Source organism: Macadamia integrifolia, chromosome 1 (assembly GCF_013358625.1).
Source record: "Macadamia integrifolia cultivar HAES 741 chromosome 1, SCU_Mint_v3, whole genome shotgun sequence".
Classification (NCBI taxonomy): Eukaryota; Viridiplantae; Streptophyta; class Magnoliopsida; order Proteales; family Proteaceae; genus Macadamia; species Macadamia integrifolia.
The window spans coordinates 34509857-34525564 of record NC_056557.1 but is presented as its reverse complement, the minus strand read 5'-3'; the positions used below and the strand labels follow the sequence as shown (position 1 = coordinate 34525564).

At 36.7% G+C, this 15708-nt stretch overlaps 1 pseudogene; it reads left to right on the top strand.

Annotated features, from left to right (window-relative positions):
* Positions 1-10254: 10254 nt before the first annotated feature.
* Positions 10255-15603, top strand: LOC122073469 (annotated as a pseudogene).
* Positions 15604-15708: the final 105 nt, after the last annotated feature.

Sequence of the window (15708 nt, the reverse complement as noted above, 5' to 3'; positions counted from 1 at the left end):
AATGACGGTTTTGGTTCAAAATGTGATAATTACTTACAACTCTCAAGTGTAACCATCTGTTGTAATGGATCCTTGCCACATGTCCCAAATCAGAGGATCAGGTCCCACTCTTCGGTGGGCTTTAAAAATGGGTAAGAATATCAAGATCGGATAACCCACACACCGGCACACGCATACAGACCGAGGGCAGAGGGGTACAGGCGACAGAGAAACAAACAGAGAGAATTATGTTTGTGTATGCAACCATTTAACTTTTTTTGCTTTTTATCAGAAGAAAAGAAAATTCATTAAGTATATGAGTAAGTAAATCGGTGGCGAGACTCAAAAAGACTAGTTATATCTATGTGTGTGAGTTTGATAATAATATTATTTGCACAAGTTGTATGAATGGTATTACTTTGTAGGCATGAACATAAAGACTTGTATAATGGTACAGATACAAAATTATGAACATCGAGAAAAAGATGGATTATGCACCAAAGCCAAGTTGCATAGTTCGATAAAAGATTACGTAATTCAATTCCTCCGAATCATTTCATACCTCCCCCCATATTCCACCTATCATGAAAACCATTTCAACCCACATAGAAGTCCTCTTGTGCTAGTTTCAAAAGTTGTTCTTGTCATTATGTAACCATTTGATTTATTGCACCTCAGTACAACTACTTCTACTGGTTATTTCACCAGCATTATCTTTGACCTTAGATTTTCATGTCATTTAGTGGGTACTTTTCAAATGGAATCCTTTAAAACTAGTAAAGCCAGCAGTGTGAATAAAATTCTCAATATTGGATTAGCAAGTACAGGCCGTTCCATACAATCATATGGTTTGTATTAAATATATATATATATATATATGTATATTTATGGTTTTATCATTTATTGTTCTATTTTTATATTTTTCAATTACTAGATAATATACCAAGGTGAATTTTTTTAATAATTTTTCAAACAAATTCAGGTGGTTATTGAAGAAAATGTACTTCAATTGAAACTTACTAGTTGAATAGGAGTAATCATTCTCCGCAGTACTGCACTGGTGTGATGACGATCTAGGTGGCTGAGAGCACCCGGACACACCCTAAGGTGCTCTTAGCCGTCTAGATCCTCATCTCACCAGTGTAGTGCGGCAGTGAATAGATAGTGACAAAAAAAAAAAAAAAAAGAACACCAACAGAACTATTATGTTGTATACATTTATGATAGTGTAAATAGCTTTTATACGAAGAAAAAAATTATTTCTTTTTTCAAGTTACAGAGAAAAAGATCCATGAGACTGAAGCTTACATTATTTACGTCTGATTATTGGAAAAAATTGTCCAACATTAATGTATTTTGGTATTATCTCACACATCATTATTAGATATTTATTACAATTTTTTAGATGATCATAGAATGACGTTGAGTGATTTGTAGATGATCAAACTTGATAACATAATTCCAATATGAATTGTCCATAAGGATTAAATATGTCATTCATGATTTTCTGAAATTCACTTGGGGCATTTTTGAGGCCGAATGGCATTACATTCCATTCATATAGGCCAAAGGGGGTTGTGAAGGCTGTTTTATAACGATCTTTATCATGAATTTGGATCTACCAGAATCCAGACTTCATGTCAAATTTGGAAAAGATTTTTGCCTGATAAATTCTCTGCAAAAGATCCTTTTGATTTGGTATTGGATATCTGACCCATTGGAGGGCATCATTTAAGGGTTTGTAATTAACTACAAGCCGATGAGTACCTCTTTCTATTTCAGCAGCCTTATTGACATAGAAGGCTGTGCAACTCCAAGGTGAGGTACTGGGTCGGATAAGTTTTTTGGCTAAGAGATCATTGATCTCTTCTTTGCAAGTCTCAAGAAGAGTTTGATTCATTTGAGCTGGGCGTGCTTTAGTGGGAATTTGAAGATCTGAGAACCCAGTAGCATAAGGTAGGGAGACCATATGCTGCTTTCGATGCCAAAAAGCATCAGGAACATCAGAACAAAGATTGGTTTCAAATTTTGATTTAATTTGACTAATTTGTTGGATGGTCTTGGGATTTTTAAGATGATCAGAGATTCTTTCATGCAGAAGCTCTGTTTTGAGAAAATTTAGTTGTTTAATCTTTCTAATACTTTGGTCATTAGAGTTTTGGGCTTGTAAGAATGGGAAGACAATTTTTTGTCCTTGGAATTTTGTGGAAATCCCATCTTGTGTTATTTTGAATGGTTTGATTTTTTCTAAAAATGGTTGACCAAGGATTATAGTTTGGTCAAGATCTTTGGCAAGGATGAAGGTTTGGGGAAGGCAAAGGCCTTGGTTACAGACATGGGTGTTTGAAAGTTTATATTGGACATTCAACCCAGATCCATTAGCCGTGTTAAGGCGTTGGGTAGTTCTTTCATAGAACTGGGTTGGAATAGCACCTTCGTTGATGCAATTGGCATTAGCACCAGAATCAACTAAGGCAATGGCAGAAAATTTGAATGAGGCATTAACAACTAAGGTTATGCGAACATACCAATTTTGACAGGTTATAGTAGACACAAATCCAGGGATTGTTGGATTTGGTTCGACAAGTTCTTGAGTTGCAAAGGGATTTATTAATGGTTCGTTGTTTGAAGTCGAGGCTTGTTGGTTTTGTTGTCTGTTTAAGAGGGATATTTGTTGTTTAATTTGTTTTATTTCATACTGCAAGGATGCAGTAGTGGTTTCAAGGGATTTGATTCGACCAGAATGATCAGGAGTAATGGGTTTTGATATTTTATCGAACTTTTGCATTATTTGATGAAGATTGTATGATTGAGGAGAGTTTTGGGTAGAAACATTGTTTTTGAGATGCTCAAGGCAGATCTTCTTTTGTTCTGGGTCTGTTAAGCTATCAATATAATCAAAAATATTTGAATTTGGTGATGCACGAAGCATCCGGATAGATTTGGGAACACAGTCTTCACAGCTAAGACCAATAATACAAGAATCACAATTACATGCTTGAAAATTCTCGTTATTGGAAGAACTGGAAGAATTATGTTCAGAGGCTTGAATTTGGTTAAGTTTGTGGTTTTCATCCTCAGAAGAAGATGAAGAAGTTTCTTGGAAAAGAGCAAGGATTTGTGTTTTATCTTGTTCAGAGATTTGTAAAGAATTAATTTTATTTGAAACTCTACAAAATTTTGCAATATGACCAGGTTTACCACATTTGAAACATCCTTGTGTGGTTTTATCTGGATTTTGATTCTTAAAATTTTTAGGTGCCTTGAAAGGCTTTCTATATTTGTTATATTTTGGCTTTGAAGGAGTTTTATGGTAAAACTCAGGGGTTGTAAATGGTCTGTTAGACACATACTTTTTAGATTTGTGGAAATTCTTATAAAATTTGCGAGAGGACTTATGTCTATGTTTTGATGGAGGTCTGAGAGGTGGAAATCCAAATTGTTCACAGAATCCACCAAGCTCTTTTTTGTAAAATTTGTTTTCTTTATGGATTTGTTTCTTTAATCTAATGTCAGTGCAGAGAGCAAGGCCCTCTTCATGAATTAGACTAATAATTTGGCCATAGGACATCTGGTCATAGGGAATGATCCCATCATTTTCTTTCTTAAGGCGTTGTTTGATTTTCTCGGAAAACAAAGTTGGTAGTCCTGTAACAATTTGTCTTCGGTTTGGATCTTCTTTGTCAGCAATTTTGAACGGAGAAGCTATTATCTCATTATTTTTGTAGTTATGTTTGATGCTTTCCACCGGGGGATGGATAGCATTAGTGGTTTGTCCCTCATAAAGGTTCCAGGCTTTATGAGAGGTGGTTTAAGTACATACCTGATTATGCCAGGGATAGTAAATGTTATTATCCTGGGCATAAATATCAAAATATGTGAAGAAGAAAACATTTGTTTTGAGATTTGTCATAAAATTATACCAATTTGTTCTGATTTGAGCTTGTTGTTCAAGATTAAAGGTTCTTAAGTACATTTTCGTAGAAACTGATTCGGTCAGATTCAAACTCAATTATGATCGAAATGATCAAACTTTGGTTACACACACAACTGTAACCATCTGCAAAATCCTGTCTCTCCAAGACTGGGGAACTCATCCCCTTAACCCAAGAAGCTTTTCAAATACTTTCTCTCCACCAAATTATACTTATATGGATTACCAAGATGCCTGGTTCAAAGCCTTCTCCTTCCAAAACAGAATCAACCGCCATTCTTGGTTTTTCTGTTTTGAATACAGATTCAACAACCAAACTCCCAATTGGTTTCCCAAATGGTGGGATCAGTATGGTCCTATGGTAGAAATTCTACCACTACAAATCCAATATTCCTTCCAAACATTCTGTCAAAACTCAACACCCCAACCTCACCAACCAGATCTTCTCAGATTCTTTCTCCATTGCCGTCTTGCATGGATATTATTCTGGGAATATTTTCTGCTTTTATTTTCTGCAATTCCATATCTTTTATTTCAGTTTATGGTTCTATTCTTTGTTTGTTTATTTTATTTAAGCACAAATTTAGTTCTGAGTAAGGTATTGCACCCATCTCAGTGTTAGTCTCCTTGCTGGATCGGAGTAAGGTATTGCACCTATCTCGTTCTGATTGCTATACAGAACCAGGAGATCACTATTTCCCTGGATTTTAGCATATCTCGATCCTGTAATCTGGTATCAGAGCCACGGTGGTGGTGGATTCGGTTTATTTCTTTGCAGATTTCTTTACTTTTGTGTAATTATTTTCTTTTAAGTTTTTCGACGCGGTATATGCCTTTGGATTCTTGGGAGGAGTGGCAGAAGAGTGTAAGACCACGTTTGTGCCCAAGTCATGTTGGAAATACCATCTTAAAACTTAGATCTAGGTGATTACCCCAAGTTTAAGAATTCTCAAATTATGAGTCGATTACCCCGCTCCATGTCGATGAGATCGGCAGGTGAGGCAAGCACAAGTTCTAATGTGCTTGATTATGATGAACAAACCTCAAGAATTAACCGACGACTTCGAAGTTGGGATATGCCAAAGATTTCAAGAAATGATCTCTATGATCGAGACTGGTTCGGATTCGAAACAGTCAAGACCGTAGAACAAACTATTAATTTTACCCCTCAAACTCAAGAAATCCAACTTTTTGATCCAATTACCTTACAAGATTTATACAAAGACCGCAAATATAACTATGTCCATATTGGCTTAGTCCAAGTGGCCATCAAACCTCTTCACCGTGAAGGACTTAACACATCTATGTTATTAGCCCTTCGTGACCAAAGGTTCCTTGAGTTTAATGATTCCCTTTTGGGAGCCATTGAAACAAGTCTATGTTATGGACCTATCCATTTCAATGTCTATCCAGATATGTCCATAGCCTTAGAAGACCCAAATATTTTACATTCACTCAAACTTAACCTTAAAACTCATGGTTACAAATTAATGCATGGAACCATCCCAATTTCCATCATTCATCGAATCAAATACAAAGCCATGAAATATGTCCAACCTCGAGCCAAAAGAACATCTTCAAAAGGCCAAACCCTTTACCTTGAAACTGATTGTATTCAGGGTCAAATTGTCTACCCCAAACTTTGTAGGTGGGAAGATATTTCTTTCCCTGAAGAATGGCAGCTGCAAACGACTGCTATTCCCCCTCAAGTTTCAAATACAAGTATCCGTTCTATTTCCCAGGATTCAGACGGATTAGTTGCCATTAGGTTTAACAGACAAGCTACCCCTCCGGTCTATCAAAGCTCCAGAAGATCATGCTCTGAGGCATCGACTTCTTCTGACTTAAACCAATGGGTTTCTCAAACTAGGACAACTCCATCGTTTCCTAACCTTGTTGGAATTCAAAATAACCAAAATATTGTCCATGGAACATACGAAGCCACTTCTACTGTTCCGGAAACAACCCCATCTGAGACCCATGATCAAAGGTCTCCTACTCAATCTGAGGTTGAACCACCCCCTCCTCCTAAAGACCCCAAAAATGGTGGACTTTACATGATTCAAGTTGAAACAAATTATCAAATCAACAAACCTTTACTTCGAACAGATTTTGAATCTTCAAAAAACAAAGAAAAACGTGAATGGTTCTTAAGAACCTTTAATCTTGAACAACAAGCTCAAATCAGAATCAACCGCCATTCTTGGTTTTTCTGTTTTGAATACAGATTCAACAACCAAACTCCCAATTGGTTTCCCAAATGGTGGGATCAGTATGGTCCTATGGTAGAAATTCTACCACTACAAATCCAAGATTCCTTCCAAACATTCTGTCAAAACTCAACACCCCAACCTCACCAACCAGATCTTCTCAGATTCTTTCTCCATTGCCGTCTTGCATGGATATTATTCTGGGAATATCAAATTTATGACTACCAGGTAAATGACTGGATTGCCCCAGTCCTCTGCCGATCCTTCAATGTCAAATGGTGGGACAACTGTGATGTCTCCAAATGTGAAAAAAATGCATTAATCAAAAGCCTCACAGGTCTCCAACCTGTTCCAACAATATCAAAGCCTCACAGGTCTCCAACCTGTTCCAACAATACAAAGCTCCTCAAAATCAAGCATCAAAAGTGAGAAGGAAGCCCTTCGTGCTCGTCTAGCCGAACTCGGTTCCGACTCAGACAATGAAGACAATGAAGGCTCCAGTGATGGTGATTACAGTCTCAAATCTATGCAAAGATCTGTTCCTGCCCATGAACTCTGCTATGGGCAAGATCCATATGAGGTTGACCCTGACTTTGTCCCTGACAGTGTGTCCTCCTCCAGCAAGTTCAAAGAAGTTACCTCCCGTCGGTCTCGACGGACAGCCAATACAAAGTCCTCATCGACCAAAACATAAGTTTGGTCCAAAACGTCTGCTAGGACAGTTTAAAGCTAGCCGACGGGTACAGTCTTTAAATCGTACCTAGTCAAATAACCCCGGACGACCTAGTAAGGAAAGGGGGTACTGTTACTTTCCCAGGTCATAGGACAGTCCGGCCAATATCCGGCTCAAATTAATAGGATACAAATTTCTTGATCAAACCAATACGGAGAACAGTGTCCCTGACACGTGGAATGCCGTGGTAAGATCATTGAAGATTCCAAATCAACTGTCACCAATAACTATAGCAAAGATTCCAAATCATTGGTTGACAGCAACTCCAACTTTCGGCGCCAACAGTTCCATGAATGTCGGCAGCAACTGTTCACTTCAAATACAAATTCAAGTGCACAGTTCCAAATAGTATCAAATGAAATGTCAAATAGTACCTAATTTGGTACAGTACCAAATGAAACCCAAATGAAAACCAAACCCACATGTAATTCAAATGAGTCTCCTTACTCTATAAAAGGAGCACCAACCCCTCTCACAAATCACTTGAAGTCTGAGACTTGAACATTTAGACTAGAAATCCTAGAACTTAGAGAGAGAAGCTCCGAAGCAAGCTGAGCCTCCACAAGTTCTTCCAAGATCTCTCCAAGCATCCCGCCGGACTGCAACAAATTCCGATCATCTCAAGTCTGATCGTCCATCAAAGGTTAGCTACCTACAGCTCAAAGCCAACCCAACATTCTTCTTCTCAAATCCTCCAACCCAAGCCTACCCAAACCAATCTCCAAATATTGTAACTTTCAAAGATATATTTCAAAGTAATTTTCTTTGATTGCATTATTAGCTTCTTTTCTGCATCTGCATATAGCAACTTCTAGTTCTATCCTTGGATCAAAGCCTATAGTCGTGCCTCTTGATTCCAAGATATAGAACTATTGTCTATATTGATGATGTCCTGGTTTTCTCAAATTCTATTGAACAACACTTCAAACACCTAAGAACGTTTTATCAAATTATCAAATCAAGTGGTCTTGTTTTATCAAAGAGAAAAATGGAATTCTTTCTTACCAAGGTTAGGTTCCTTGGACACTTAATTGAAAAGGGTACTCTTACCCCTATTGATCGTGCCATTACTTTTGGTGAGAAATTCCCTGACCAAATCCTTGATAAAACTCAGTTACAAAGATTTCTAGGAAGTTTAAATTATGTTCGTGATTTTCTTCCCCAAATCAGTAAGATTGCCGAACCTCTTTATCTTCGGCTTAAAAAGAAACCAACCCCTGGTCTCAAACCCAAACAACTGCTGTTCAAACTATCAAGAAGCTTGTCAAAGAAATCCCCTGTTTATTTATCCCTAACCCTGAGGCTTTCAAAATAGTAGAAACCGACGCCTCAGATATCGGATATGGAGGAATTCTTAAACAAAGACTTTCTGATAAAGACAAAGAACAACTTGTCCAGTTTACTTATGGTATCTGGAATTCTGCTCAAAAGAATTATAGTACAATCAAAAAAGAAATTTTATCGATTGTTCTGTGCATACAAAAATTTCAAAATACATTATTAAATAAACCATTTTTAGTTCGTGTTGATTGTAGCGCAGCTAAATATGTTTTAAAAAATGATGTTTCAAACCTTGCTTCAAAACAAATTTTTGCCCGATGGCAAGCTTTATTATCAATTTTTGAATTTCAAATAGAATATATTAAAGGAGAATCCAATTCTGTCCTTGACTTTCTTACCCGTGAATTCTTACAGGGCCAGACTCCCCAAATTAACCTTATCAAGATGGCTCCCCCTAAGGAGTCCATTTCTTCAAATTCTGTTGTCAAAACCAAATCTAGCTATGGTGCCACTGCAGCCTCTGCCGCACCATCTCATCAAATTGTTACCCGTAGCCAATCCCAAATGGCTACCGCAAAAACTCCCTATTCCCATGCTGTAGTTGCTGCCTCTACAGCAGGACCAATTCAACCAACAAATAAGGCCAGCTCTAGCCTCCAAACTACACAAGCCAAACCTCTTCAAACAGCACAAGGCTCCAAACTCAAAAGCCAATATCATGAAAAGCCATGCAAAGAAGACCTCTTCACTATTGAAGAACCCTTGTTCAAATATCTTGATTCGCCAATCATGATGGCACAACAAATATTCTACAAAGGTTGGAATCACCATTTCAACTCCCAGGCAAAACATCAAGAATTTTACGAGTACATTCTCGTAGAAACTGATTCGGTCAGATTCAAACTCAATTATGACCGAAATGATCAAACTTTGGTTACACACACAACTGTAACCATCTGCAAAATCCTGTCTCTCCAAGACTGGGGAACTCATCCCCTTAACCCAAGAAGCTTTTCAAATACTTTCTCCCCACCAAATTATACTTATATGGATTACCAGGATGCCTGGTTCAAAGCCTTCTCCTTCCAAAACAGAATCAACAAAAGTATGTTATCAAGTTTGCTCTAGATCATGTTTTTAACAACACAACAAAGATGGCAACCACTAAATTCTTATGCCCTAGATGGTTCTCAAAATTGTGTGGCGTGCTATGTGCATTATTTAATCATTTAAAAATAATTATTTATAGTTTTTTATTTGTTAGATGATTCATATAACTTCCATTATAGGAATTTTCCCCATTTATTTATTTATTTTTTTTGGGGGGGAGGAGGGGGGGTTGTTTGAGCATACAACATGTTACGCTAGACACATTTAAAATTTTTTTTTCCCTTTTATCAAAATTAAACAAATGAAAAATATGGTAAAAAGAAAGGTACCTAGTGCAGAGACCAATGAGGGGAGCACAAAGGGGCATCAGTAGGGATGAATTTTTTAATTTCACAACGGTAAGGCCATCATTTCACCCCTCAGCAAGGGCCACACGACCAGGTAACGTTTTTTTGCTGAAAAAATAATTTAAATATCTCAAAGTGTGAAGTATATTGTAAGCTCAAACACTTTCTCATTTTGGACATGATGATTTGACATTTTGACCATTGGATAGATAGTAAATTCCTTTCATAGGTTACAAATCAAAATTTGGTAGTTTATCTCAATTTTTAATATGTAGCTATTCTCTTTGATTTTTCAATAGTCCTTGTTATTCAAAAAATCTCATCTTTTTCACGACAAAAGTTGCTTGTTGATATGAAAAAAAAATTAAATGTGAGATTAGTTAACCAAGTTTTGGAAAGTTTGCTCTCAAAAGTTTGAGTTGAGAGCAACCTTATAATAATATTTGTGGTGTGGATAAAATGAGGTCATATATTTTTTTTTTTTTTTTGGTGAAAAAATGAGGTTGGTTGCAAGGAAAAAGGGAAGTGGAAGTGAAATTTTCAAACTTAGAAAAGAAATTCTTTTTTGAACCATTACCACAGGTGATTGTATAAATTATTTAAATTTCTTATCATATTCAGCAATGATACATTTTACATGTAATTTTTATGGATAAGAGAATGCTACCTTCTTGTGCCAGCACTGTGATAGCGCACAGACCAATGAGAGGTTGCCTCGTGAAGACATCTTCAGTGATTAGTGGCAGGATAAGTACAATTTTCTTACATCCACCTATGTCTAAGCATAGAGACATGCAAATAACCAATGGTACTGAATTGGGGTGGGATGCGCTAAACCCAGCCCAATTAGGGTCCTTGGGTTGAATTGAGTTGAGCCTAGGCTGAGATAACCTGGGCTTGGGTTGAGTGAAGAGACCTTCGGGTTAGGTTGCGATTTTAGAAAACCCAGTCCAACTCGGCCATTAACACCCGTGGCAAGTAGCTGGCTATAGAAACTAGATTTCAACATTTTCAGTACAAAGGAAGAGGAAGAGGAGTTGTGTCTTTAGTGCCTATAACTTCCCCTTCACCTTCAAAATTCTAAGGCCTCAAGCTCAATTGCTCAACACATGTTTCCCTAACAGGGTTGAGCGAGAGGTTCTTCTTCTTCCAAAAATGCTCAATCCTTCCTCCTCTCATGGCAACTCTGAATAACTCAAGGGTTTTTGCTTTCTCCACCAGACCCTCCATCATCGCTACGAAGAGAATTGGAACCCACAATGGTACCTTCCACTGCGATGAAGCCCTTGGATGCTTTTTAATTCGCCTTTCTGATAAGTTTGCCGGGGCTGAAATTGTGCGAATTAGAGACCCTGAGGTGTTGTTTCTGAGACATCATTTGTTTCATCTTTTGGAAATTTGATTTTCCTCTGTTTTGTTCAGTTATTTTTTGAGTTGAGCTGGTGCTGTAGGTGTTGGATACACTTGATGCTGTGCTTGACGTTGGGGGTGTCTATGATTCAGGCAGGGATCCATATGATCATCACTAGAAAGGATTTGATGAAGTTCTAGGCAATGGCTTCACTGCCAAGCCAGCAGTGCTAGACTTGTCTATAAGGTAGTCATTCATTTTATTGGTTGACCTTTTTAATCTATAGTATTAATCCTATTGGGATACTGAAGGCTATGTTTGGTTGTAAGGGGAATAAAAGGGAAGGGAAGTGAAATTTTCATACTTAAAAAAGAAAATATATGTAATCATTAGCCATGTGACTTTAACATTAACTTCAAATCATTCCATATTTCGCTATAAAATTTTACTTTACTTTGCATCTAAAACCCTTTGCTATAATATGTAAAATAAAAATTACATGTAAATATGGTAAAAGAAAACTAAGTAGTTTATACAATCATATGGGGTAATGACTATAAACATTTCTTTTTAAAGTATGAAAATTTCATTTCCTTCCCTTTAAATTCCCATTGCAACCAAACAAAGCTGAAGGTAGATGATCTCACGGTACCACATTCTCTCTTTGCTAAAGTTTGAAATGGAGGAAGAAGCTTTGATCTAGTTAGGTGCCCTCCATTTGTTTGTAAATGTGACAATACAACTATATTCTTAATCATGAAGCAGGTTTATCGAATAGAATGACATCAAAACCCTTGTTTGTCCCGTAATGGAGGTGGGGATAGAAGATTCATTCCAAATGTAAGGAGACCCTATATAAAGAGAGAGTTTCTGTGCCTTCTTCTTTCTGTTGAAAGGCAACCAATTCATTAGGACTAGATGAAGTAGATGTGTTGGAAAAAGCTTTGTTGCACTCAAGAGCCTTGAGATCCAGTTGTTGGCTCATGGGGTGGGAGTGGACTTAGTTAGGTGGACTATAGAGGGTAACAACTAAGCACCATAGTGACCACATAAACCCAATTGATTAATCAATGGGGTTCGAAAAAATAAACCTAGTTCAGGACAAAAGTGTCAGTGCAGTTGGTGATTGTTCAGAAAAATACTGGTCTGGGGAGGCTTGAGCACTTAGCAAAGAGCTAAGTACTCTTCCCAAACCTGACCCATTTATCTATTGGCTTGAGATGCCAACAGATAACTGTATTGTCAGGCTTAGGGCCAAGTCAAGGAATTGCAATCACTAGATGAATCCTGTCAATATTCGTATAAAAAAGGGTTGCTTGACATTACATGGATAGTAATGGTATAATGGAAGGGAAATGATCTGATAGTATCAAACTCAAAGTTTAATCCCACTTAAGTTTGTATTAGCCCTCTTTATTAAATGGTGTTGGACTTTGTGATCTCTTAAAAGTGCTATTGAGCTTTCTAACATTGGTTTTCTTGGTTGAAATTTGAGAAATTAGCTATTAATACTTGAATTTTGTGTCTTCTTTCAGGATCTATTACCTCCTCTTTTATATTTATATTTATATTTATTTGTTTATTTCTGACTCCAGCATTATGGGAAGGAGATAATTGCAAAGGAGCTTCAACTTGATGAAGTGTATTTTTAGTTGTTTACAAAAGCTTTCTGGAGGTAGAAAATTTTGCACATGTATTGTAAAAAATTTGTTGGCCTGACCCAATTAATTGGGATAAGGCGGAGTTGTTGTTGTATCATGAAAATTTTGTAATAGCATCTTTTGATTCCTTGATTATAATGATGAACCTGATCCATCCAGTACTAACCATATCAGGATAAAAACTTGGTTTTTCCTTTGACTTTGCCACTTCCTTCTAATATCTTCTCTCTATTTCAACTGAAGTCATGGTCTTTCTTTTCACTTTCAGTAGTACTTCATATGAAGGACATGAATATAAAATTGACAAGCATTTTCATCATGAATATAAAAGGAGCCACATGAATGAGCTATGAGTTTGTTCCAAGGAGCGGAGGAGGGTCATAAGCACCTACAACACAGTGATGTTCCATTTTAAAGAATAATGCAGTTTGCTTTGAACTACTATCAATTCTTCTCTTGACTTGGAGGAAAAGGGAGAGGGAATTTTGCTTTTATACAGATATTTTTCATTATAAGAGCAAAAAATGGTTTTTGAAATTTGTCAAGAGGAGCTATATGAAGAAGGATTGGTGGTTGTGTTGTTATCTTTTAGAAATAAGCACTAAATGAGAGAACCAAGAGCCTCTCTCTCTCTCTCTCTGATGTAAATAAGTCACCTAAAGGGTTTATATTATTGGAAATAAGCCTTGGGTTGGGTTATATAAGTGTTGGGCCTTTGATTCCATGGGTTTTCTTTGTAATGAAACGTCTTAATGAGCCTAGAATATGGGTAGAAAGTAAGAAAACGGGATTTTACTTCATTACTAGATTGAGTCTTTTTTGAATCACTTTCTTTCATTAGTTTAGTTTCCTAGTTAGTTTATGTTTTCTTATTGGTTAAGGATTAGGAATTTCCTTTTAGTGTTTGAGTCTTCTATGTAAGTTCTTAAGGGACTACAACGTTGTACTCGAATTTGATTAATGAGAATTTCGTTGTTGCCTTTAACTGCTGTGAGACTCAATGAGGAGTGAGAAACTCTGGGATTGGAAAGATTCCAACTAAACACCTTGTAGTGAGAAGCGCTGGTGCCTACTCGCTATTCTCTTTTCTTAAGGTACTGCTCTGTTACTTTGTTTTCTGCAATTCTTCCATCGTTGCTGCCTGTAATTTGTCAATCCTAATTCCTATCACTACAAGGATTGCTGAATTGAAGGTGAATCTCTGTTCCGATTCAAGTCCTGACTTCACATTCATCTTCTCCATACTATCAACTGTTAATACCTTCTTTTTTTTCTCTCCTTTCTATTTTTTGATCCTATTGACTAAATGGAGGAAGCGAAAAAAGCTTTTAACGCTGCCCAATACCCCCTTTTTCCAAATATTTTTACGAATACGGTTTTTTGACATAGAACTACGTTTCTTTGGAACTGCCATTTAAAAATAAGGAAGATTTCTATAATTGGACGTGAAAGACATTATTATGGATAACTCTTTCTATTCCTATGCATTATCTATCTCTTTCGTAACATATAAAATCATCCAATTAGTCCAAGGTTTGATTACTTATTTGTCGCACAAAAGAACTTTTTGAATCCAGTAGAAAGAGATTTATAGTGATAATTATATGTCTCATGATCAAGGATATTTAAGATTTTTTACTTATATGAGTTTTTCCAATGCTTCTATGTTGGGATTAGTTACTAGTTCCTATTCTTATTCATACTATGATTACTTGATTTTGGAGGCTCTATATTGCTGATCTCGAATCTGTTCACAGAACTGTCTAATACACACAATAATCAAAATTTCATTTATATAGTCCCATCAGTTTAAACAATAAAAACAAAATAAAAAAATTAAAAGAACAGATGAAAAACTTACTACTTCCAATTTTTATTTTCGTAACTGTTGAGTTTAAGCCTTAAATGCCTTGAGGTGGGAGGTGAAGTGGTGAACACCCTTGAAGAAATTTCTTTTTATAATAAAATTTTGTTCTCCTGGTCTTTGAAGGCTGACATATTAATTGGTATCTAGATAGTTATATATGTTAACTTATCACTTGATGTGTACTAATGTAGAAACGCAACCCTAAAACGATGCAGAAGATAATGGAAAAAACAAAACAAACAATGCACATGGATTTTTACGAGATTCGGCAAGGTTGCCTACGTCCCCGGTGAGATGAGATCCTGCTTCACTATCAATGGAGAATAGGGTTGTAGCGCTCGTCCTTACACCTCTCAGTATTGCTTGCATTACAGAGAAAGAAACCCTCGCTACAAATACAAGACATCATACACCAATATACTCCCTGTCTAGGTGCTGCACCAGTACTCCCTGGATTAAACTGTGACGGAATACAAGACATCATACACCAATATACTAAAACTAGTATCTTCAAAATATTCTTGTTCCCCTTGTTGCAGGCAATTGATGCCATTGACAATGGAATTACTCAGTATGATATGGACCAGCCACCACGATATGTAAATAATACAAGCTTGTCATCAAGAATTGCAAGGTTTAACTTGGACTGGATGGATCCTGATCAGTCACCTGAAAAGGAAAATGAGGCCTTCAAACGTGCAATGACATTGGCAGGCAGTGAATTTTTAGAGGTTAGGTCTGCAGATCTCTATGTTTCTTAAATCACCTTCAAGTTGATGGGAACAGCATAGTGTCGCCCAAAGCAACATAACTTTAGCAGGAGGTGTTGGGGATGTTGTTGCTTATGAATTGTTTCTCTAAACAATCTTCTCCATTTTCAGAATGTTCATTTTCATTTAAGATCATGGTTACCAGCTCGGTCAATTGTTATGGAAAATCTTGCTGCAAGAAGAGATGTCGACCCCAGTGGAGAAATCATGACAATGAATAGGTTTTGCCCAGTAAGTTGGTATTTTGTGTCTGAAGCTGTACTGCTTACTTCTTTAATAGCAGCTCTTGTTTCTTTATCAGATTTGTCCATTTATTCTTTTCATTTTGATGTTTGTAGTGATAGTTTCTTAAATTTTTAGAAGGATGATATGCTGGTCTTTTTTTAATACTTGAACTTCCAATTTTTTATTCTACACAAGATCTGAGTAAAGCAATCAGCTCTCTTCCTTCTTTTTTTTTTTTTT